General features: G+C 42.9%; 1 protein-coding gene across 1 annotated transcript in view; it reads right to left on the minus strand.

The window, feature by feature from the left end:
- Positions 1-23,723, minus strand: part of ABLIM1 (actin binding LIM protein 1) — a 192,337-nt gene extending 168,614 nt beyond the window's left edge. The window contains exon 1 of the transcript XR_014616344.1: positions 23,532-23,723. The gene's annotated coding sequence lies outside the window, so the exon portion shown is untranslated. The remainder of the gene's footprint in view (positions 1-23,531) is intronic.
- Between the last annotated feature and the right edge of the window lie 3,136 nt (positions 23,724-26,859).

Here is a 26,859-nt window from a genome sequence, read left to right on the forward strand (position 1 = left end):
CATAAGTCACTTCACCTTTCTATCATTCACACCCATTTTATAGCTAGGAATACAAAACTAGCAGGAGTTTGGGGATGGCTACTGCCAATCAAATCTGTATCTATAAAGAGTTCAGAAAACACATTCATTCTTACCAAAGGGTGAAATGATTACACACAGGAACAGCATGAAAGCAGGGTGGAAATACAACCATAGGACTGCAACTATTTAGTGACACAACTTCAGATCTGGTCAACTCCTAGTCACAGCTGTCCAGAGTTCCAAAATCCCTGCAGACTGGCACAGAGGAGGCTGAGACTCGATGCAGGAGCTGCAGTGTGGGCAGGCTCCACACTCAGCCAGGGAAACACTTGCTCCAAATGACTGTTCAGAGCAGCCAGAGAGAAACAGCAAAGAAGGCTCAGAAAGTTTGGTCAGTGAGAGGTCAGTGTGTGCAGCCTTGCAGCCACAGGATCCCCTCAGTGGTCACTGGCATGCAGTGCTGAGCACACAGGCAATGCAGGGAAAGATCTGAGCTGGATACAGCTACAAAATGGGAAATTCCCACTAAAGGAGGGCACATTACATTCACTGCATGCACTCAAACCAGTAGAACCTGATGATTTTAGAACAATGGAGCATAAAAAGTCACGAACTACTTAAGAAAAAAACACAATCATCTATTCAGTACGAGGCATATCATAAGCATATGTGAGAAAAAACATCTTAACTGGGGTTATTCTTAACAGAAAACAGAGATCCAAACAATTTTAAGCCCGGGCTTTGGATCTAAATGTAGAAACTTTTTGAAAAAAATGTATTAAAAATTGACTGTAGCCCTGTATCCTTTTGAATAATTCATTTTAGGTGAAGAAAATTCAGTACATGTAGTTAATGAATAACATTTTATATCATGCCACAAAGGAAACTATGAGTGTATTTGGAGACAACGGGGAAATCAGCCAGTAACAACTTGCAGGACCACGGGATGGAGAGGGAATGGCCTCAAGTGGCAGCAGTGGAGGTTTGGGTTGGATATCAGGCACAATTTCCTCACTGAAAGGGTTGTCAGACACTTGAATAGGCTGCCCAGGGCAGTGGTGGAGTCACCATCCCTGGAGGGATTTAAAATCCGTGTGGAAGTGGCACTTGAGGACACAGCTCAGCGATGGGCTGGGCAGGGCTGGCTGGATGATCTCAGAGGCAATTCCCAGCCTCACATTCCGTGGTTCTCTGAATGCCAGAGTGACTTTTGCCCCAGGCCCATCAGCAGTTGTGCCCAAGGACAGAGGAGCTGGTTTGTGGTACTCTCTGCTCAGACACACCTGCCTAGACCTGTTCTGCTGGTGGCCAAGTCGTATTTAAGATCTGACAGACTCAGTACCTACACTCAGGATTTACCTGAAATTGTGGCCACCATCTGAGGATGGCTAATGGCCTCCATACATCAGTTTCTACTTTCAGTTTTTGAGGAAAACACAGACAGATCAATAGATTGATAGATACTGATGGTCTAAGTGATTCTGACTGTTTCACTAAAGATCAGCAGGAACATCAGATCTACAATCAGGCAAAGTGCAGTTTTATTTCAACCTTGTGATCTGAATAAACCAAAGAAATTTATTTAAAATGCTGCACATACCTCTGATTCAAAGCAATCCCTGAAATATGCACGGCTCCATTTAGCTGCAACAAACAGCCAACTACTCTGCCATGCAAAGTGAATTTTATTAACTTGATTCAGAGTCTGTCACTCACTTTCCAACATCTTACATGTACCTATAATATATGTCATGGTTAATCCATCTGATGGACTGTGTTTCTGCTCCTCTGATGAACTCTTGGCAATTTGCCTGCCAGTACACATCCTTTACAACAACCTCTTGGAGCCCACATTAGCAAAGAAGGCTTTATATAGCTTGCTTTATTAATAAATAAGTAAAGAAATAAAGGCTACAAACTGTTTCTCTGTTTCTGCTGCCTATTTAGGTTAGCAAGGCTGCAGGCACTCATCTTTCAGTGTGTAAATGGTGCTTGGTACAATGGCCATCATTGACCCCAGCCTTGCTGGGCTTCCCAGTGCAAATCTAATAATATAAAGGATTAAACTCTCATGAAGGTGTTCCCTGCCCAAGAAATTGCAGCCTTGCTTAATTTTCTCTGTTATACACTTGCTCTTTTTTTAGAGCAAGATTCACCTTATCTATCAGTAGTTGCACAAAAGATAAGTATCTCCTCCACACTAAATCATCAAAGCTTTCTCTCCAATTAACATTAAAAGCTACCCATAGACAATCTATCAGCCTTGTAATATATCTTTTAGGATAAATGAAACTTTTTATCACCTTTTCTTCTTCCTCAAAAATGAAATCCTGCCACATTACCAAAAAGGTATTATTCTTCCCCAATTTTCTGTAATGAGTTCTTAAATTCACATGGCAAACTTTTCATCTTAAGTGCATTTCTGATAATTAAAAACCAGATCTTTAACAAAGCCTGCAATTATTAGTTTCATGACTAAAACTATTTCTCCCTTCAGCAACTGACATTTTCAGATATTAAAGCAGGGAATAAGAACATACCATACAGCAGTCTACAGTAAAAGATTAAAACAAGGAGCAAAGGGAAAAGCAATGATTAATTCTCACTATCATTCTACAGCAAGTGGGAAAAAATCCCAATGGTAGGAACCAAGGCAAGGTTGGCAGCACATTTTTGGCCATGGCCAGTGGTGCCAGGCTCTGCTTGGACAAAGCACTACCAGGGAGCACTGCCAGACAGGCTCTTGAGGTGGTCTGGCTGCAGAGGAGGAATCTGGGCAGCATTTCCACCCTGTGTGAAGCTCCAGTGTCTTCACCTGCTGGGCAAGTGCTCTCTCTGATCACCCTCTGAGTGCCCATGACCTTGTGAGTCAGGGCTCCTCCAGGCATAAAGCACAACTTCCCCGCATGGGGCTTGAAGCCAAACAAGCCCAAAAGGGCAGTCCTGAGTAGTGATAAAATCACTGCCTTCATGGATCAGATTTGGGTCAAAGAGTGGACAATGGTTTGGGAATTCATTGGGGTTTTTAAAATTTTTAATCTCTTGTCCTTGATCATGTTTTCACATTAATAAAGTGAAATGACCATTTAGAAGGAAAGACACATCTAAAGCAAGACAGCTGCAAATGAAGACAGCTCTGGATTACGAGAGGCTCAGCAAATGCAGCACCACTTTTCTCCAGTATCTTTGTGGAAGTCTGGACTTAATGATCTCCAAATATTACTGGGTTTGCAACAACAGACACCAGGGCCCTTCTAGGAAATACCACAGAGCCCTACAAGGCAGGAGGCCAGGTCACTTTTTATTTTTATTTTTTGCTTTACATGCAGGCCATCTGTAGCACGATTAAGTGCATCTTGGGGAATATTCCAAGCACAGGGCACTGCAAGAGTTTTTCCCAGATCAGACCAGGAAGGTCATTCCAGCCTCAGGTGTGCTCCCAGACAATGCAGACAGCTATTTTAGCCACAAGTCTGTCATGAAAAATCACTGGACACGAACCAAATTCTGCAGTGCCCTACTAATAAAACACAGCTCTCCCCCCTCCACAAGAATTCCATGGAAATCAGTTAATTAACAAATGAGGAAGAACATAATTACAAGATTGTAGGGTATCAGTATCCCTACAAAAATGTCAGCATATTTATCACTGTTTCCTGTCACCACATACAAAGATCATGTCTTTAGTGCAGTTAGTTTAATTTACAAGCTCAAAAAAACCAATGTCTCACCTCTATTGACATTTCTAAAGGTTATTTTTGCCTTAAAACGTCACCATGTGGATCTGTGAGGCACATTACACACAACAGCTTGAGGCTTTTATCTGCCTAAACAACCAAATAATGGTGTTAGAAAAGTGTCTTTTCTGCAACCAAGCATGCTCAGAAGCAAATGCCACAAAGAAAAAGAGTGACCCAGTTCAGCAATGTAAATACATGTCACCTCACTGGCTTTCAAAGTGTGGCTGAAATAACGTTCAGCTGCTGCAGCTTCAGACAGCAGAGTCCATAAATATTCCCTGTGATTACCAGGAGCAGATAAAGAGGCACTGTGCTGCTCTTGGCTGGGGTAGAGTTCTGACAGTCCCATCACTGCAGGGGTGAACTGACAGAGGTCACTCCACAGGACAGGTTCTTGTAGCTGAGGCTTTGCTAGGGAATCCTATGAGCTGCATTTCAGATGTCTGCATGGCTTCAAGCAGCAGGTCAGCAAGAGGCACTAAGGAAAGACTAATAAATAACCTACAGCAAAATCAGCATCACCAGAGCGTGAAAACTAGTCCCAAAACCAGCCCAGAAATCATCCCCCTACATGTGCCTAAGAAAGCCACTTTGGGTATCTTCAATTTATTCCTAACAGAATCTGTCTGCTTCACTTGTGCAAGTCACTTAAAAAGGTTATTAACAAGTTACTTAAAAAGGTTTATAAACTTACAAATTATAAATGTCATTTTATATATATATATATATATATATATAATATATATATAAAGTTATAAGTTATAAAGGTTTATAATTATTTAATTCATAAGGTCTTTTCCTATAGCTGTACTTATGAGACAAGGATGACCTGCTTTTGCAGAGTTTGATGTGTTTCTTGGGAAAAAGCACCACAATGCCTTGGAAAACATGAGCACATGAGACTTGCACATGAGTCTGAGGATCCAGCAGCCCTCACACTGTGAAACAGCTGGAAAGGACTTTTCAGTCCTCAAAACCTTTCCATTTCTTTACAGCTGTTTATAATGACAGTAAAGGAACACATCTTTCTAATCCAGCCTGGATGATTAATTAACTGATTGCAACAGCAACGCTGCATTTGCCAGGTTACCATCCTCAGGACCATAATTAACACAGAGCAAGTTCCAGTGGGAATCAGGCTTGAATGACATCAGTGGTAACAATTAAAAGCTTCTGAAGTTTTTATGGCCCTTCCGAGCAGCTTCTTCTTCTCTGAGCAACCCTTCAGTTCTGCCAAATGCCTCTTGGAGGCAGCTAAGGCTCAGTTTGTTTTCACTCGACTCCAGGATCATTCTGGCCAGCAGAAACCTCTGACCTAAGGTTTTGCTTCTGAAATAACAGTGCCTTGATTATACTTCCCCTTTATCCCCATTCCTTTCATGTAAGCAATGAAAGCACAAGAGGAAAGTGCACAGCTGAAACAGGAACGGGGCAGATTTCTCCCTTCAGCCTGCCTTTTGGATTTTATCCTGGTGAATTCTGCAGTTCAGGAGGCAAGAAGCCATAAAGCTGTCTGACTATACTTAGCTTTTCCCCAGTTCAGTTTTGGCTTTCTTCTGCCCTCTCTGAAACGGCATGGCTCTGACTTGTGGATATTCACACCTCATGGCATAAAACCCAAGCACCAGACTGAAGCAGTTATAGTAGCATAATGGATTTTGATATTTTTCTCTTTTCTAGTGGAGATAGGCATTTCCACCCTTGATGCACTGACCCAGTGTGCAAGATTTCCCAATTCCTCCCAGAGACATCAGTCTACCCACAGACAGCAGCTCCTAATGAGGCAACACAGTTCTCTCTCCTCTGAAACAAATGCAAAGAGAGGACATCCTTGATCTTTTATTGCCTAAGTGTTTCTGGTGCAATGATCTACTTGCAGCTGACATTTGAAATTTGAAGCTGCAGATGGGATTTGAAGGTCATCCAAGCACAGCTTTAAACCTGCTCTATTTTGCTCCCTAACGTAGCCTCCATGCAAATCTCTGGTTGTAAGTTATCCTTAGTAGGCTCTTTTCCTCCAAGTTGATCATCTGTTATATCAATTTATGACTGGGTGGATAAAAGCAAAAATACTTTCACAGAGATTTTCCTAATTATGTCTCCATTTAAAGCAGTAAACGTGGAAAACTCAATTTTGTCTTTTGACTTACACTGTTGAAAGAAAAAGCAAAATCTCTTTTTCCCTACAACCATATGACACTTTGATATAAATAGATTTACATCATGAAGTGTTGTGGTTAAATATCTGTTGTATCTTTTCAGGAAAGGGTGTTACAGATACTGTGACATTCCCTAGGCTAATAAGTGGACTTAATTTGTATTTCTAATTCAGAAGTGTAGGTTTTTATACCTATCTACATTTGAGCAAAAAGCCTACCTATGTTTGGATAAAAAAACTGACTACAGTCCCAGGCAAAGGATCAGCCCACATCTGTATGGCACTTCAATCCCACTTAAGCCTGTTCAAAATATCATTAACATTCTCCTTACACAAATAACCCTGCTCTGGATTAGGTAGTGGGAGACATGCTCAGTGTGCTGGACTAAAGGACAGAGAAGGACCAACACAGCATGACCAGGTTATGCTCTCACCTGTGCTTTGTGACCCCCTTGGGCACACCAGCCCCTCTTATATAACCTCTGCCCTAGCATGGTCTGCACCTGCCCTCACAGACCATGCCAACCACTGGAACCTGGAATGTGAGCCCACGGCAGGAGAGAAGCTGCAGCATCGAGGAAAGGCTGAGCTGGGCTGTACTGAGCAGTGGAGCATCACAGAACCAGGGTCAACACAGACAGAACTTCCCAACTGTGGTGCTCTGAATGCCATTAAACAACTTGCTATAAAGAACTATTCATTTTAAATTACATACTGGCTTAGTAAAACACAAATTCAGGCTCACTTTTCCCAAAAATCTAGTGATGCAAGGCACTTCACGCAGCAAACTCCAGTATGAATTTAAACCATGAGAGTAAATGTTGCCAGACAAGGCCTTGAGCTGCCTCATTTGTGCCACATCCTCCACAGGCAGTTCTGTTCACTGGACAGGCCTGACACTTCACACTCAGAGGGAAAGGCCAACTTACAGGTGACAACAGATGGCCCTGACAGGGAGAGGCCATGCTCAAAATGTGTTCCATGACTGCTGTCTCAAATAATTTTCACTCCCCAACTTACTGATTTCAAGGCATTTGCCATTACCCCATGTGACAACACCATTTGTGATGGTTCATGTAAGCCTGTAAACGCCTGCTGACCAGATTCTTGACAATGGATTTCTCTGACAGTAGCACAAGTGTCACCATGTTTTCTCACTGATTTTGTATATGAACTACCTCTGGGATTACTCACCTCCCATAATCTGCACTTCTTAACATTTCTCCCACAGCAAATCTGAAAACCTTGGAAATACCAGGGAGGTGACTTTGCAGAGCAGCTTCTGCAATGTCCCTGAACATTTCTCAGAGCAGTTAAAAAGGGAAGTTGTTCTGCAGTTCCTGACCCCACCATATGCCACTGGTTAAACTCAGCCCTCAGATCATCTGCACAGTAATAGAAACACCTGTGTCAAGTGAAGAATGGCTCTTCTGGACATCAGGAAAGGCAGAAAACCACTATGGGCAATCATTTTAATTATTAAAGAATCTGGTCACCAAATGAGGGAACATTGATTTAACAAAGTTCCTTTACTGTATTATGCATTAAAATCATTAATCCTCAAAGCTCTGTAAAATGGACCAACACAGCTGTTTGTGAGCAGCTGTCTTCAGCAGGCAAACCAAAAGGCCAAGAGGAAAGAAAGTCCCCAGGTGTTAGCTAAACTACGTGTTAACAAAATCGAGGTAACACCTGACACTACATACATTTACAATCCTGCTGGTTTTCATTCTGTACAGCTATGCCACACATGGAGAAAATGTTCAGTGACAGGCTGGACAGCACACTGGGCAGCAATTTGCAAGAATGCAACCAAGAAGGATAGAGGAATTCTGAAATTAATCTCAGGGGCTTGTCTAAAACCATATCAAAGGCATAACCATGGGAGCAGTAGCTATACTCAAACTCCTATGGAGCCTGGGAAATAACAGCAATTCAGGCATGGTGACTGGAACTTCAGCTCAGTCTATTCACCAAAACACACAGGTTTTTACTGGCAGTCAAGCCACTGTGACTTCCCTTGTACTGCTCCCCAAACTATCCCAATTAAAGACATTATGTCATGTGACATATGGCAAGTTACAATCACACCCCTGATGTGTAGACAGCAGCAACAGAAGGCTTTGATTCCTGCATACCTGGACTTCAGCAACAGAACTGCAGTTCACACTCCTGTAATGGCACCATTCCCAGTCTCCTAATCAGACTCTGTCTTCAAGAAACCCCCATGGCCTCTTTCTGCTTCTGTCAAAACACTCACGGGGACAACTGTGAAATAATGTTCTGCATACATGGAGATACAACTGGAACACAGCACTGAGCTCAGATGGTTCAGCCCAGCTCAAAATGGAGAACACCAGATTGTCTGGAGTCAGCAGATTGCAGACACAGGGCCATCACTGCCTTGCTCCAGGAGGTACAAAAAGCACTTATGTGCTTTTGCTCATGTGACCCAGAGAAAAGCTGGACAGTCACGGAAGGAGGAAGTCTCACCAATAATAATGTTCTGGTATACACTTCTTCCTAGAAGTGTGTTGACAGCCTCATTTTTAAGGAAAAAAAGGTACTGTTACACAAGGAGACTTGTCCACTGTATTTAATGCCACCCCCTGTACCCAGGACACAAAGTCAACTCACAAGCCAACAGGGAAACACAGCAAAAAACAGCGATTGCCAAATCTCTGCTGGAAAAAAAATATACATACACAGAGAAGAAATCAAAGAGGGATCAATCAACCACCTAATATCACTGTACTCACTAACCTCTGATTTTGGAGCCATCCCTTCTGGAAAAGCTGTGGCAGAGAGCTACAGGAACACAGTGCTTGAGGAGATATCTAGGGAATAGCATGCACCCTAAAGGCAGCCCAAAAATACAGGTTCTGTCAGCACTAGCTCTGGGCCATTTGCAGGTCCCAAGTGCCCTAAAGAGCATCACCAAGAGAGAAATACTCATTATTTGGTTTAACCAGGATGGAAACAAAACTGGAAATCAACTGGTGTTCAGCAATTTAACAGAGGTCCCAAGCATCTTCACACCAAGCTCCCTCAGTGCTGAGAAAACACCAAGGCATTTCTCAGTAACCTGCAGAGCAAACAGCCACTTGATTGACCTGGTGCAACCCTAATGCAACTTTGCTAATTCCACTGTGCTGACTTTAGAGCTGGATCTGTCCCCTAGATGCTGCACTGCTCCACTTCACACAGCTAACGTGTGTGACTAAAGCTCTGCTCAGCTCCAGATGGCCAAACGTCAGAGAAATTGAAAAACAGTGATTGCCAAATTTCTGCTGGAAGGAAAAAAAAAAATATATATATACAGAAGAAATCAAAGAGGGATCATGAATTCAGCATCTGAAAACCTAATGCAGTGTGCTGTCCTCTCTTTTGTAGCTCAAGGTATTTACCCTGTGAAAGGTAATGAAAAGATGCAAAGGTCCTGAAAACCTGCAATAAATCCCTACTCCTGGCTACTGAACAGCATCTCAGCTCTCTTCATCCTGCTGACAGTGTTTATGTCCTCCAAGACAAAAAGCCACCATGCTCTAGATTAGGGGTAAAACCTCCATGCCCCTACCTGGCACATGAGCAATTCCAAAGAAGTATTAAACCTAAATAACAACTATATTGAGATACTCCATGTTCTTTAAAGAAGATAAGGCATGACTACAAAGCATGCACTTCACAAAAAAGGGGTTGCCTGTGGTTTAGTCAACTGGATAAAAGCATCTCTAGGCAATCTGGGGAGTTCCTCATGGTTTTAGCAGTTTTCCAGTATGCCAGGGTGCCAAGAGAATTCATTGGAGCTACTCAGTTCAGTGCAGTGCTTAGCCTGGAGAGAGGAAAGGAGAGAGGGAGGAAGGGACAGCAATATTTTGATTAATATACAGAAATGGAACTCATTAAGAGTAGGATCAATTTCCAAGTTTTATACAACTTCACTTCTCTGCACTAACCTACATCTGAGATCAGTCATAACACTCCAGAAACAGCTTAAAGTAATTTTCACACCTTCCTTCTAGGACATCATGTCCTAGATCAGATAAAGCAGATTCTATATGAAATACAGATTTTACCTAGACTCCTGTAACTGCCAGGATGAATGATTCCCCAAAGATCACAATGCCCACTGTCATTCTTTCAAATAGGGGAATGCTTCTTCAGCTTCATGTAGCTTATGAATCACTGTATACAATTAACATTACTTTAAACAAAGTATAACTAACTTCAATATCAACTGAATTTTGTAATAACTATAAATTCTTGAGGCTTTCTGTTCTGATCATATATATAACTGCCAGTGTAGGACACAAAATAAAACAATGCGGACAGGCAACTCTCTCAAGGTAAAAAAGAGGGTTTTTAATTTCTGATTCCAACATTTATAGATTTCCAGAAGTGACAGTGAATTGGAGGGTGACAGTGCCACCTCTCCAATGACACTAGACAAACCAACAGTCTATCAGATTTTTTCACCATAAAAAAATGCAAAACAATAAGTTAATTACATAAAGTGCGTGAGAAAGTTCATTACAAGAATGTAAACATCAAAAAACTTTAAAAAAACTTTAGAAAACAAAAAACATATAACAAACGTGCAAACCCCCTTGTTTTGAAGTCTCCAAAACAGGGGTTCAGACTAAACACCCCTGACCAAAACTGTATGTCCCTTAGCACAGAGCCCTGTGTAGTAGCAGGCTGCTGGGTTTGGCTGGGGTAGATTTCATTTCATCATGGTATCCAGTAGGAGACCACGCTTAGGATTTGGTCTGGAAGCAGTGCTGACAACAGAGAGATGTTTTCATTGCTGCTGAGCAGTGCCTGCACAGAGTCAAGGCCTTTTCTGCTGCCCACCCCAGCAGTGAGCAGCCTGGGGGGACACAAGAAGCTGGGAGGGGACACAGCCAGGACAGCTGCGCCCATCGCGTTCAGCACAGAAAACAGAGGGAAGAAGAAAGGAGATGTTTGGCACGGTGGTGGGACGCCTTCCCAAGTCACCACTGTGCATGACAGAGCCCAGCTTCCCTGGGGATGGCTGAACACCTGCCTCCCAGGGGAAGCACTGAACAATTCCTTCATTTCCTGTGCTTGTGTGTGTGGTTTTTGCTTTCCCTATTAAACTGTCTTTATCTCAGCCCACGAGTTTTCTCACTCTCTCTCTCCCCATCCCACTCGGAAGGCAGCGCGGAGCGGCTGAGTGGGGATGAGCTGGGGTTAAACCACAGCAATCACAAACTGCTCATGGAGAAACAGCCTGGGAAAGGCTGTGTGCCTCATCCTGCCCCCAGGCACTTGTCCCTACAACCAGTCCTATGCCCAATACCTTCCTCTGCTTCATACCACACCAAAAAACTGACCAATTCTGGCACAAATCTGGAATTATTCTGCTGGCCTCCACTTATTCCAGATTTACACAACCAAAGAGAACACAGCGTGTCTTCCAAGAGCTCCACCACCAAAAATTACTTTTTCCAATGTATTCTTTGCCTATAAAATAAGCATTGCAGTTTCTAAACAGTCATTCAGGCAAGAAACAGATCAGAAATCAAAGACATACTGATTATTTTATGTAACACTCAGGAAAGATCAAATTGCTGCATCTGCCTCACCCTCTGATACTGCAGAATATGCTCAAGTGTAAGCACAGTACTGCTGGACATTTTCAGAATAGGAAAATAACCATTTTAGAAAAGCTTTTAACTTCCAGTTCCTAGTGGAAAATGAATTTGATACTAAACATTTGTGGTCCCAAGACCAACTCTTAAGACCAGAATGTTACAAAACCCATAAATACTGGTGGTAAATAATGTTGGACAGAATGAAAAGATGAATTAAATATTTCCTACTGGATTATTCTGCATTACAGAAATTAAGGAGGGTGGGGCAGAAAATTAAACTTAATAGAGTCCAAAAACTATTTCAGTCCGTGATGAGTATTGTTTCTGGAATTCAATCTGGGCAAGAAACATCAATTTATGTTTTACTAAGGACTCCACACTTTAAAGAAATTTTGAGTAGGCAGAGTAATATGAACTATAAATGCAGCAGTGCTCTCCCATCATGGTGCCAAAACATTATTTTTTTGATCCCAGAATCTGGAAAAATCTCAGACAAACAACATTTGTGGCTGGAAATCAGAAAATGAGAACACAGTAAGTAAACTGAGCTTTCCAGCCAGCATGAAGGAAGACAGAGTCTGTCTACAACTGTTACATTTGGAATTGTTTGTAACATTACTGGTGTTCAGGCAGCAGCAGTGATTCCTGGGGACTTTATTTTCTCTTCCTGCTATTTTTTCTGTCTCCCCAATTTCATTTACATTAATTACATTTTGTAAACAGAAAAACTACAGTTACACTCGTGGAAACACTTTTGATCAGTTTTGCCTGCAGGTGTGGGTGCCTTTGGACGAGTCAGAAATCCAAAGTACATAGTACATAAAAGCCATTCCCAGAGAGTTAACACAGGACATCTACTGGCATGTTTTCTAATTTCTTTACATGCCTCAGCTGATGGGGTTTCCTCATTGCCCTAGGAAAACTCCTCATACTTCTGTCTGAAACAGCAACCTGCAGTGCAATGAAAGCATTAGCAGAAAAAAAATTAGACATGTATTCAAATTCAAGAAGATCCTACTTTTAAGCAGACCATGTAATTCAGGATCATAGAAACACACCAGGGCTGGAGCTGCTAAGTGTCACTTAAAATTAGCCCTTTGCTAGGAAACATGGAAACATGGCACCTAGGTTAGTTTTATATTTTTCCCTCAAAAGTCATATGCTTGCACACGTGTTCCCCACTCCCTTTCCAGGCCCTATGCTTGTGTGATACTGCTAGAGAAGCAGAACTTCATAAACCTAATTGCTTAAAAATAGGATCTGGCAGAGCACCAGCTCCTAGATCAGTCTGTGAAGCGTTCAGAGGTTTTAGGCAGCAGAGAATTTTACCTCAGGCTATTACATTCCAATACTTCCCTCCACTCCCTTCAGAAAATCACTAAAATATTTGCAGCAATTCCAAGGACAGTTGCTCCAGCCCACACCCCCCTTGACAGACCGCTAGGCCACTTGGGGGGCCCAAAAATAAAGAAATAAAAGCAAAAAGCTTTTTAACACCAGACCACACAACTCCTTTCTGTAACCCTCTAAATGTTCTCTATTCCCATTTCTTTTAATCTTTTTTAGATTCAGGGCCATTCTGTCTGTGTCAGTTCTGCTTCTGTACCAGCTCACAGAAGGATTTCCACACACACTCTCTTGCTTTAAGTATGTTTCTTTTGCTCACCATTCTCAGGTGAGCTCTTCCACTCTGCACAGCTCGTGAGATCTCCATCACCCACTGCTCTCACGGCTTCTCAGCCTCCAGAGGAAAGGGTAGGAAGCAAATTTGGTAAGGGTAGAAGGCTCAATCTTGACCTGCTTCCTTGGAAAACTGAGTCATACTCTAATAGCAACATACAGATCTCGCTGGATCTGTGAATTTGGAGGAAAGGTTCAGCTATGGAAGCCGAGTATCACAAAAAAAAAAACATCTCCTGTAACTCCATAATCTTTCAGGAAAAGAAATTGTGTGCAACAGAGCACGAACTGATCCTCTCCCCTCCCTCAAATGGCTGCACAGGTGGTTCCAGTTTCTTTAGCTGTTGTGTCTGTGCAGTTTCTTTAGCTGCCCACCTGGTCTGGGCATGCACACAGCCACCAAAGGGATCCCTGCCGGGGTTACCCCTTCCCTGCCCTGCCAGCCACTGCACCCCTTAGTTCTGCCTGGCTGCTCCTGACCTACCCTCTCCTCTCCCAGCCACCCCCTTGGGCAGCAGCACCAACAACCTTTACTAAAAATACCTCTTGAGCATCATAAATAGCAAGATGGTAGGATTCTTAATTCCCCTTCAGGCATGTAGTCTTTTTGCTTTTGATAAATATGGAGTGGCAACAATGGGCAGAGAATAAAATGCATCTTACAGTGCTGGTCTGCCTGGCCTGTGCCTTGCAGAAAGGAAAAATGAGGACTCCCAGGATCCACAAATGCTGTCAACAGAGGACAAGAGAAAAAGAGGAAGACCGCTGTTGCAAGAAGTCACAAAGTCTCCCCAAATCTAAATTTTGAACATTTTTAACTCAATAGGATTTATTGGCCAAACCACAAGGCCAGTGTTCCTAAAGAAAACCTCAGACCTGCAGAGCACCTGCGTCAAGCAGGGAGCCAGTCAGCAGGAAAACTCAAAGGAAGGGAAAGGTTGGCTCCTGCCCTGCTGAACTTTTGTACCACCACAAGCTGTACAGAACAAGCCAAATGCACAGTGCCAGGCCAGCCTGGCAGGAGGAAGGGCAAGATCCAGCCCTTTCAGGCCACTTGACTCTTGAAACACAAAATGCTACAGGAACCTCTCTACACCCCTGCCAGACAGATTTGAAAAACCCCTGCACTTCCTAAGGACTGAGGTCATGCTGTATCTGGAAATAAAAAAGATGTTAAAGAACCTAAAATCAAGTGCCATTTGAGTTTAAGTTTTCAGCCATTTTCCTTATTGAATCTATTGGGGTAGAAATTCGTAAGTTCCAAAGAAAGTCTGCAAGCTTTGTTGACACCTGTAATTCCAAATATTCAAAAATTCAAAAATCCTGACTCACAATAAAAAATGCTAGATGGCTTTTTTGGTTTTTTTACATTCTACTACATGTTTTATAAAAATAAAGCTAGAAAATTTTGCCCTTTCCAGCTGCAGCTCTAAAGCAAGGGCATCAAAAGTGCTGTTTCCTGCATAAACATAGAAGAAAATATTATGTTGCAAGCATGAAAACAAATATGGTATCACTGTGGCCACTATAATACACTCACAAACACTGGCAATTTTAAAAATTTCAATGGCATTTTCAGAAAAATAGAAATAAAGACAAGAGTACTGGAATTTTATTGCAAATTAATCAAATCATATTAGAACATTAATTGGTTAATCAGAACCTTCTTCTTTGAAACATAAGACTCCAAATATGCACTGCACATCTAAGTACACAAAACAGTTTTTTCATTCATCCCAAATATCAAAACATCTGGCAACAGAAAATAGAAAAAAGTATTTATAGACATTTTTGGACAGAGATTACTTCAGGTCAAGTCTGAAAGCATCCTTAAGCTGCAATCAACAAAATCTTTTGTCAGTGATTTTGGATTTAGCGAGTGTTACTAAGAGAGAAATATAACATAGGCTTTTTATAGCAGCTGCCAATTCAACAATGATCAAAGTTTTATTATTCTTCCTTAGATCAAAGTCTGGACTGAACAATTTTGGGATTATCTCCAGCTCATAAAGTAGAATAAACAGTTTTGGATAACCACATTATTATATAACAATACAAACTTCTTGCAGTAAGTTTTGCTCTTATTTACATATGCCACAAGTTTTTAATGGATTGGATTATCATTTAATTATTTTATTGGCTTATGAGGACAATAAAAGAGAAATTTAGATGGCAGCAGAAGGCCACAGAAACATTCAAATGGTGTTTTGTGCATCTACATTCATATGCAGAGGACATTCATGAGAAGAGGTGAAACCAAGATTAGGAAAGAAAGACTGGGCATACTTCCAGTGAGAGGCAATAGGTTTTACACCTCTGCTCATTATAAACCACTCAAGACATCTGGAGATCTCCTCTTGTGGGACAGAGGCATTCACACACACCTTGGCACAGCCTGTCCACACCCTTCCAGCTGGGATAAGGGAGAGAAAATCAGGATACTCACACTGTGTTGGCTTTCATTAGCAAGCATAAAATATTGCTACATGGATACTACTCAGCACAATTCTTTTTGCAACTAAACTTTATTGTAAAGGTGCTTAGATTTGAGTTTCACTCAAGTGTGCTTTCAGTCAAGAAAAAGAATGGTTTTCACTCTGAGAAAACCATTGATTTCCATACTGTCTGTTGACCACAGGCTCAACTGTGTTCCTATTCCACTAAACAAGGTGTTTACTGTTGTGTTCAGTGATGCAGCCACTAAGTTCATCTCTTCTTTTACACCCTAATTCTAGGAAATTAATTCATCTTTCACAGTCTTTCTGGTAGTCAGCTCTCCCACAGATGTTGATTAAGAGAAGTGGCATCCCAGAAAAAGCCATTACTTTGGCATAAACTGTTTTACAGGTTCTGTTAGCAGGGCCAAGACTTAGAGCTGGAACATCTTTTTCAGATTTGTTGTTATTACAGGCTCTTAGCTATGTTTCTTTATCATTAACTAGGTTTCAGCTCTTATATAACCTGGTTGTCTCCCAGACTTTCTAATGCCAAAAATAAACTGAAGGCTTTCATCACAAGTTAAAAGGAAACTGTAATTTGAACAGCAGTTTTGCTGACTTCTCTGTTGATCAAAGATGCCTCATACAAGCCTGATGTAATAGAAACAAAATCAGATTTATAATAACAGTAATTAAAGCAGAATCCTTTCATTGAGTGAAATCTCACAGTCCTTACTTGTATAAGACTTATACTGGAGGAACAGATGAAATGAGAGCCCATTTACTGAGGTACCACTTACAGCAAAGGGAATGACAACTACTAAAAAAAATGAAGCAAAAACTGCTTAAGCTTCACACTTTTTATTAAAATGTGTCCATCTCTGTGACATCACATGACCTGTTTTGCCATTCCAGAAACAGAATAAAATCTATTTCTTAGTAAGGAAGCAGCAAACCAGAACACCTTATCATGCCCTCTGTGCCAAGACCACCCCTCTGACTGACCTCCAAAAGGATCATTTCTTAGTGCCATGGCAGTAAATTACCAGGAAAAAAGTCTGTAAGAAATAGAAAAAAACCCTGTTGGCTTCATCAATGAACAGCACACGTACTGCAGTCATCAGCGTGCTCCAAAGAGAGCTGAGCACAGGTCTAAAGGATTTGTGAGTCTGAACCTCACAATTTGCTGGCTGGCTTGGACCGGTTTTCTTGTACCAGCCTCTCAGATGAAACTGCAAGAACACCACAGGGGATAAAAATACCTTTTGCTTCACCTCTGAGAACATCATCTTCTCGATGTTTCACACTCCTGTTCAGAGTGCCCTCAGTCACAGCTGCACAGAGCAGGCATCTCTCCATGAACTTCTCCCTGCAATCCTACCAGCACAGCAGAAAATGCCAGCAGCCTCCTCTCTGGAGGCAGAGGGCATACTGGTGCCACAAAACACTCTGGCTCATCACACTTTTTCACACACCAATCTTTTTTACAATTATGGGACCGGATCCTCCTTCCACTTCAAAACGTGGCATCCAGAGGAACAGAGTAATAGTTTTCAACATGAAGTGCGTATGATTTTTTCTATCCATGAAGAAATAACTCCAAGGATATGTTAAGCTGGCCACAACAAACTTTGCAGCAGCACAGAAGCCAACACAAGGCTGCAGAACCCACACCAGAACTTGGGCAGGCAGACAGAGGTAGCTCCAATTCAGCTCTCACTAAAGCTCTGCACTTTAACTCAAATATGTGCACGTGATCAGCAGGCACTGCACTGTGGATGTGGCTGCATTTCATCAGTTACACAGAGCAAAATGATTCACCAAAGCTCTAGTTCTGGATTAAATCCTGGATTGCAAATGGAAAAAGAAGGATGTAAAACAACCCCATCACACCGGTGTACCTTGCTAAAGCCTGTCTGGCCCAACCTTGTTTACAAACTAAGGATTTCTCTCCACAACATCTGGGACTCTTATTTGGGTGTGAGCTTCTGAACATTTATTTATTTCTTAAAACATGACATTATAAAGGCTCAGACTGGGGAAATCTAAAAATTTTTTTAAATGCATGTCTCACAGTTTTTCTCTGCTATTGCTGTATCATGTTTAGGAGTTTTCCTTAGGTTTTAATGAAGAACAACACCTAATTATAAAGATACTTTTGCCTAAACAGTATGTGGTAAAAAAATTGAAGGTTACTTGATGGTATCAGAACTCACAGGCAAAAGTCTGCTTTCCATAGTTTGACTCTGCCTTAGCACTGCAAAACTAAGAAATACTACACCAGTCACATGAACTAACCATGTGTGGTTTTCATCTTCAATTACTAACAGATTAGATTAAAAAATAATTTGAAATATTCAATTCAAACCTATTAAAAGAAAAAATAGAAATCCCCATCTTGTTTTCAGAGACTGTGGAACACATGAGGTTCTGGTGTTCTTCATTAAAAGCAATTTTGCTGCTTTTCCTTCCATAAGCTGATGCTTATTTTCCTTCTTTGCAATTCCTTTCAAAACCATGCATCTAAAATAGACTCTACCTCATTGTCCCAGTTTCCTCTTGTTGTTGCCATTAGTCTATGCAACTTTTTCCATGCATTCAGGACTAATTTTCATTAATCTCAAAGCACAGACTAAGCTTTGTTGAGGGGGGAAAAAGAATGGGACAAGGCATCAAACCTTAAAAAGAACTTAAAAGAGATACTGCTGTTTAAATCAGATACCTCTGTAAAATATTCTTCTTTCCCACTGAAACAAAAGCTATACCAGGCCTAAAGATTCGGGTGCAGCTACTGGTTCTCATGTACAGACATGCACAGCTTTCAGTGATTTGACAATCCAGGTGCTGATTCTGATCTACTCAAGCCATTAAATTGAGGTTCAGACCCTAAAGTGAGTAGTGAAAAAAGCATAAATCATTACATGTATTTAGAAGAAATAAACAGAAAATACAGACAGGATTAAATAACAGTGCGAAACCAGCACAGAAGAAATTTGGGGCAAAAGCTGAGGAGAGAAAAGCTCTCAGAGCCAGTTCCAAATTCTGCCCTGCACAGGTATTCTGAGTAGGAAACAGCTGTGTTGGCAGGACTGCACACACAGCCTGCCTCAGGTAGGGCTGCAGAGCCCAGAGCCTGCCAAGAACACGTTCCTTCAGGCTGTGGAGCCTTGTGACAAGGAAAATGGAGACAATCACTAGGACTGGAAGCATTGAAACTACAATACTTAACTATCATAAGCATGCTAAAACTCCCAGCTTCTAAAATGAAGGTAATGTCCAGCCAGCTCCCACTGCCCCACTCTCCAAGTAACTCAGCCTGAGAGCATTTGGTAACAGCCATGAAATAGCCACATCACAAATTAGGGACATCATGACATGCCTGAAAGAAATACCTCTGACAACAAGTAGAAAAACACAGCACTGGATTTCAGAAAAGGATACAGCAGCCACCTCTTCAGTGGCTGGTTCCTTTAGATAAGAGCAACACCACCCTGAAAATCACAGACTGTAATAAAACATTGACCAGAAGCCCCCAGCAGCAAGTTTTTAAATCACTCAGCATAGACTTCAATCAAAAACCATTGCTGCCAGCAACAGCAGCCATGTCTAAAGCCATCTGAGAAAATTTGGAAAAGAAAAATAAAGACTCTTAATGGTAAGAACTCAAGAATTAATATGAAAATTTCTCATTGAAAAATTCCCAACTGTGAGATAGATCAACCAAGAAACGTGCAGTGTCCAGGAAGAAAGAATTGCTACCAGAGCACAACATAAAGAGTTGAAGTTTCTCATCTGCTGTTAGAACTCTATTATCAACTTCTGTAAGAACAAATGAGGAGCCTGAGAAAATGCCCAGAAGGCAGAAATTCCCCTGTTCTGACCTGACCCTCAGACTCAGGGAAAAGAGGAAAAAAAAAAAAAAAGCCCAGGACTTGTCTTACCTGTAAAATGAGGACTCTCTCTCACTACTGTCATGGTGATTTATTTGTCTGAAATGAGAAGTCTTTGATCTACATTTGTTAAAAAATCATATAGGAAAAGACAAGGATCATAGTAGAAAATAAATTCTTAAACTAAACATCTCTACTTCTTTCACTATTGAACAGGCTGAAAACTGCACCTGCCTTCTCTATAATACCCACATTAGTGGGTACCACACTCCAACTTGTTAAAACTGGACAGCAATAATATTTCTTCAACACTGTCTTCTGTAAAAATTCAGTGACTTTTTCACAAAAAACACACACCAGTCTTGATAAACCTCCTATTTCACACATCTTTGTTTTCCTGAAGTAGTTGCTACTGGAGTAAATACAGCTCATGCTAATTCTTTCAACATTTAGGGAAAAAATTAGCAAAGATCTTTGCATTTGATCACACTAAACACTCCCATTTGTGCTTGTTTGCTCTAGCATAACTGAAGATTATAATAGTTAAAAATAGCCATTTTTCCATTAACTTAGACCTTCATGATAACAAGTAGTTTTGACAGTTTTTAAGCAGTGTGAGATAACATGCACAAGTAGGTCACAGTTATACTTGGCTTTAGAAAAATGTCTTTCATCCAGGGAATTTACAGCTCTTTGCAAACAAGCCCTTAGGTAAGCAACAATCTATAAGGCTTACTCCAACACCCAAATTCACTCATGTATGAGTCCTAACAGCAACTACTTAACAACAGCTGAAAGTAGAATATTAAGCCTTTTGCAAACTGCAAAAGTAAAAAGCCTGACTGACGTCAATGGCAGCTCTCCACTGATCCCAACAGGCTGTAGAGCAGGACATGAAAGTGCCCTGGGAAAGACTCCAACTTGACAGGGAAGAGAAAAGTGATTTTTCAAAGTTTGTTTCAGCTCCTAGTTCAGTCACAAGATTTCCAAAATTATTATTTGTTCAAGCTTCTGGGAATACTTGTCTGTGCTGCTTCATCTGCCATTAGGTCAACACATCTGCTAAAGCCATACTACCAGGAAAGTGGTGGAAGAATGTTAGAGACCTTCCATTTACATAGCAACAGGAGCTGAGAGACAGGTGGGAAGGACTGCAACAACAAGGTCTGTAAAGAGTGGGAGGAAAAAGGAAGGTCTCAGAAAATTCATCTTAAGGCACAGGTGAGACATTAGTTTTCACAGCAGCCCCTCTGAAAAACTTAACTACTATTATTTCCATTGTACAAGCAGGGAAACATAAAACTCTTTAATCCAGAGTTCTATTTAAGGCAAAATTACATGAATTTGTTTATTAGTTATAATTTATGTATTGATTTATAGTGTGTCAGAATTTCAGCGACTACATGGGTAGTTTTGGTTAAATAACAACAAAGAACTAGAGTTAAAAGGAATGGTCCAAAAGTCACAAGGTACTGCTGGATTTCAGGAGTTTCTTCTGTCATCTGTTGCAGTCAGTTCACTACACCATGCTGCCTCCTGGAGCAAAAGAGATGAATAGAGAGCTGCACAGATTGAACACTGGTAATACTGTGAGGCTTTTTACTACCCCTTGAACATCCTCTGCAGTTTAGTCAGAAAAATGTCATGGGTGAATGTTTAACTCTTTTGCTATGCTAGTTATGCTTGGTATATAATCAACAAGCAGACAGCTCCAAGTGCTTGCATTCAGAATAATAATGATCACCTTTGGACATCTAACACCACATAAAATATTAACTATCAATATTCGCTGAGCTTGCAGACCATAATGATACCATGGCTTTAATGTGCCTGCATATGCATGAGGTAATCTGCCTGCATGAAGCACAGGGTCCCAACCTGGCATTTGAACAAAGCCCTAAGCCCACAAACACTCACTTCTTACTTGTGCTACATTCTCATGAGTAACATCATGAAGACCTGTCATATCACTGAAATGTGTCAAAGTTTCTATGTTGACTTTTAACAGCAGTAGTGTTTAAAATTATTAATAATGACAATGGTCTATAATGTTTTACACACAAACAGCCTTTGGTCAGCACTGAATAAATCTATTTATTTATCCAGACTCACGTATTTTCCAGATCAATCTACTTGTTTAACTTTAAAGGATTTATTGAGAGAAATTAATATCTTCATCTGTATCATGAACCTTATTCACTACTTCCCTAAGGACCTACGACTGTCTTACTCTCTCTCGCTCTCCAATTAATTACTCTGAAAAAACGAGATGGCACGAGAGGGACTGAGAAAGAATTCTCTTTCCTTCCCCAGGCAGCTCTCCAGTAGAATTAAGCAGGCATCAAACATCATGTGTTGTGCAGATGAATGGGAAAGAGGGACAGTTGGGGTGGAAAAGGAAATATGGCCAGTGGAAATGTTCCCTGGCTTCCCATTCTGTATGGCTCAGTTTCTGTGAGTCATCTGCAAAGCTGAAATTGCAAAGTCTTTATGTCACTTTTTCAAATCCAGGTACCCCTTCAGGTTATAAAGCTTTGCTGGGTGATCCCCACAAGTACTAATGCAGCCTTAGCACAGCACTGATGCTCATATGCTTAGTGTTCTTCCAGAAATGGATTCTTTGGAGACCAATATAGTCCATTTCTCCCTAAAGCAAGAAATCTACTGTTCCATGAAGAATTATGCCACTCTAACACCATTTATTATTTATATCTAAAATGGGTGTGATGCTTTAGGAGTATGGTCATAGCCACAAAGTGCCGACAACCTTTTAGGAGTCACACGATGCCTTCAATGTGCATGAAGCTCCTTTGGTTGTCAACAGCAATCCAAGCAGATGAAAGAACTGGTCCATGCTGAGCAGTATTCATGAAGATGCAGAGATATCACAGTAGGAACAAATGAGATGCATCCTCACATTCAGAGGTTTGTCAATTTGCAATATATAATTTTTATAAAGTATTTGTTTCAAGTCAGAGATAGCCAGGGAGTGGTTTCACTTGTCATTATTGTGTAGATAATTGTCTGTCTTCAGGAGATGCTTACAAGTATTTCTGCTTTGTTATGACAACATTCAGAAAATGCCTAACTTTATGTCTCCAGTCCTTTAATTTGTACTAAGTATAATAAAAACCCTAAAGCATCAGTCTTAGTGCCACACCTGTGCCAGTTTCTCATAATAGAAGAATAACTTTGGGACAAGATGAGATCTGCAATCAATGAGGCTGATCGGTTCATCTCCAGCCCAGAATGGGCAAACGCACAGGCAGAGTTTACACACAAACGCACGCAAATGACAAAGGCTATTCAAGTTTAAGCCCTAATGTTAAAAAATGCCAATCGGAAGTAAAACTCAAAGCGTTAATTTCAAGCCAGACGCAGATGTCCATATGAGGTACAAACCGACGATTGGATTTACCACCACACCCTACCAGGAGCACTTGCGTTACCAATGACAGGACAAGCCGGATGCCTCACTGCGCTCATCAGCCACCCAGTTCCAATCCGTTACCATTCCCCGAGCAGCAGCACCCGCCGAGGTCTGACCCTACGCCCACCCTCACCACCATGCTCCTTTCTCTGCATACATCATCCATTCCCACCGCCACTTAACGCGTACCGAGTCGCCGCACTTCCCCGTGCCCCTACAGCCGCGCCCCGGGGCCGGGGAAGGCGGAAGGGGATCGCCCGGCCCCCGGCAGGTGCGGCGGTGCCCGGCCCCGGAGGATGCTCTGCGGCGTCCGGCCCCGCTGCAGCCCGCGCCCGAGCCCCCCGCCCGGCCCAGCTGCAGAACGGTACCGGGCAAGCGACGGCCGGCGGGGGATCATCCCCTGGCCGCCCCCCGCCCGGAAATCGCCGGCGCAGCCCCGGGGTGCGGAGCACCGCAGCGCGGCCGGGCGGCAAGGTCAGCGCGGCTCCGCCGCCCGCGCCCCCGCCGCCCGCGGGGACGCGAGCCCGGCGCTGCCCCGGCGCAGCAGAGAACCCACCTCTGGCAGACATGGCTCAGCCTCGGGCTCGGCAGCCGCGGAACGGCTGCTGCTGCTGCTGCTGCTGCGGCGGCGGCAGCGCACGGCCCGCACCGCCCTGCGCCCTCCGCGCCGCGGCGGCCGATGCGGGGGGCGGCGGCCGATGCTGGGCCGGGCCGGGGCGGGCGGGTCCGCGCCGCCGCCGCGCTCCCTCCCTGCCCTGCCCTGCCCCGCTCTGCCCTGCCCGCCGCGGTGCGGGGCGGCGCCGGGGGCGGCCCCGCGGGGCGGGAGCGCGGCTGTCTGCGCGGTGTGTGCGGGCTGTGTGTGTGCGCGCGTCTGGCTGTGCGTGTGCCGGCGCGGTGTGTGCGGGTCTGGCTGTGCGGGTCTGGCTGTGCGTGTGCCGGCGCGGTGTGTGCGGGCTGTGTGTGTGTGCGGGTCTGGCTGTGCGGGTCTGGCTGTGCGTGTGCCGGCGCGGAGCGGCCGCGGGGCGGGGCAGCGCCGGCGGAGCCACCGCGGCCGCAGCCGCTCCCGGGCGCGGTGACTGCGCGGGGAGCGGCGCCCGGCGGCGCTCGGGTGCGGCGGGGCGAGGTGCGGGGCGCGGTGCCGCAGAGGGCGACAGTCGGGGACGGCCGCGCCGCCGGCAAAAGCCACGAACGCCAAGGAGAGCAGCGCGGCAGAGCTCCAGCTCCTCGGAGTGCGGATAGGCGTGTCTGGTCACTGACAGCGCCGTGCGACAGCAGCTCTGCTCGTTCGGGACCTGGCGCTGAAGTGAGTGGCACAACTTGAAATTCACGCACCGAACAGCAAAGACATACCTGCGTAACTGTATGTAAATTGTATATAAACACAGAATTTCTAGCAATGTTGTCCGCAAAGCAATCATGGCGTTAACACACAGAAAAGAGCACTCAGCTTCCTCCTGGCACCTCGATAAAAGTACCAAGCGACCAAATGCAACGCACCAGAAAAACAAGATCAGTATCTGGTGGACACCTTTACCCAGCCTCCAGCCTAGTGAAGCCAAATATTCCCATGCCACACTAAAAAGAAAATCCCTACGCCACCAGATTATTAGATCGTGGCAAGAGTTAAGCAAATCAACAATCTAGTTTGTCAAGAATGACAGGTTAGAAGATCACATCAGAATAGTGCAGTTAAAACATTAGAGCAGACTTTTATCAATTTCAGAATGGGCAGCTATGAAGTAAAAAACAGAAAGCCCAATCTGTGATGTTCTGCACGGAGCCAACAGGCAAGCTGAATGACAGGAAAGACTGAATCACACTCCTCCACTCTGATCTACCATGCACTACACATCTTCATACTAGCAAGAAGCCTACACAATTTTTCTATCAAAAAAATCCCACAATTACCAGAATCATATCTAAGAGAGGTGGTAAAGATTGCGTTATCATGTGGCCACAGGTCAGCAATGGATGCTTGTAGGAGATGTATCATGGATTCTCACTGCTGTCTGCAAGTGCAGCCCAGCCAGTGCTGCTGCTGTGTCAGATCCAGCCTCTGGCACTGCTCACCTTCCCCCTCATGCCAGCCAAGCAGGGAGAGAATTTGTGTAGGGGCAGCAGCACGGTGGGCAGCGCTCACATGCCCTCTCATCAGGGGATACAGGCACAAAAAATGAATTGGCACATCTGTTTGCCTGAATTTGTGCTCATGCTTACATTCTGCAAAGACTTTTAGCCACATCCAGCTCTGTTTGCCATGGATTACCCCAGTGTTCCCTACACTTCAATCATATTCCTTATATCATTCTGTTTTCTTCCCCTGTGCAAATGTTTCTGAATCTGGCAGCAGGAATAAAATAAATCTAAAGTTCTTCTCTCTCTAAACTCTTATGGCATTATCCTTAGCTAGTGATCTGACAGCCCTTGAAAAACAATTCTTTTCCCATCTCTTTTTCTGAAATTAGAAAAATTTTCCACTTGCAAGTAACTCAAAATTTCTTTCTTGTCCAAAAGACGCAAGGTTTTCCTCAGTCAATGTAGTGTGACAGCATTTTGTATTTTTAATTAAGTCATTTCCTATTCACTTCCTCAGTGAATTTCTGTCTAGCACTATCACAAGTTCTCCCGTGTGGTACTTAATAGATGGCTTTAAAAGAAGGTTCAGGAACATGCAGAAATTAGCTTTTTAATTAAGAACTTCCTTTCTTTATACTGCTAGGAAATAGGAAGGGAAAGGCATTTGTACCTTGGGATTCTATAGAACACAAAGAGTTTATTACAGTCTCTGTGGCTGAGAAGTTGAACAGACATGTTGGCCAGAGAATACTAAAATGGGTCAGATACAGCACTCATTTCTTAAAGTGAGCTTTTTAGCTGGGTTTCTTGAGGACCTGAGGCTGATAAAGTTTTATTTTCCTGTCTGTCCCCTCCATCAAGTCGCCTCAAGAATTTTCAGATTTGGATATGGAGAACTTTAATTCAGGTTGACTAAAAGGTATAATTCAAACAAGTTCTACATCGCTACGTGTTTTGTAGTAATTAGCACTAAAGAAGATAAATTAAAGGAGAAAAGCTGCAGTGGAGACAGTTCTGGAAGCCACTATCTTTTTTAGCCACAAGTACCAGTTGGGCAATCTGCATGTGGGCAGCTAAATCAGCTCCTGAGGTTGCTCTCTGAAATCCTGTCAGTATCTAGGGAATGTGGAAGGAAGCTGAAGAGGGTGGAAAAGGAAGGTACAGAGGCAGAGGAACCATTATTATTATTTTAAGGTAAAGTTGAGTCGGAGAAGCTGGACAAGCCAATCCAAGGCTTGCTCACTCTCCTATGCACTCCCTCTTCTCTCAGCCCAACCCGTGTGCTCCTGCTTCCCTCACTGCAGCACTGGCTTGATCCTCCCAGAACTACTTTAGCTCATTAATTAACAAAGAGTTGCTCACTTTCTGCATCCAAATTCCCTACATTTGCTGTCTGAACCAAGGGCTCAGATACACACTGGAACATGACTGAAGGCAAGTGCAGAACTGCACAGCCAGGAAGGGTGAGGAACCCTTAGAGGCAACAGAGAAGATCCTTTTTAGCAGCAGCAGCTGTTGAGCTGTTTGATTGAGCCATTTCCTGACTACTTTAGAAGTCCATTAAGGAGCAGTGATTGACATTGTTTTATTTCAGGCATCTACCTGAGGCTCCTGAATTAGTCAGCTGGGAAGTAGGATCCTATCTCCTGCATTTTGCTATTGACTGCACAGACTAAGCTTCTAACTCATAGTGTTAAAAGATCCATTAAAGTAATTTTTTGAAGGTATTCAAGCTTCAAGAGATCCAAAGAGGCACCTCCTGATTTTTTAGAGATGCCCAAATATTAATATATTTTACCAAACAATAG

The sequence above is a fragment of the Fringilla coelebs genome (assembly GCF_963513975.1).
Source record: "Fringilla coelebs genome assembly, chromosome: 8".
NCBI classification, from domain to species: Eukaryota; Metazoa; Chordata; class Aves; order Passeriformes; family Fringillidae; genus Fringilla; species Fringilla coelebs.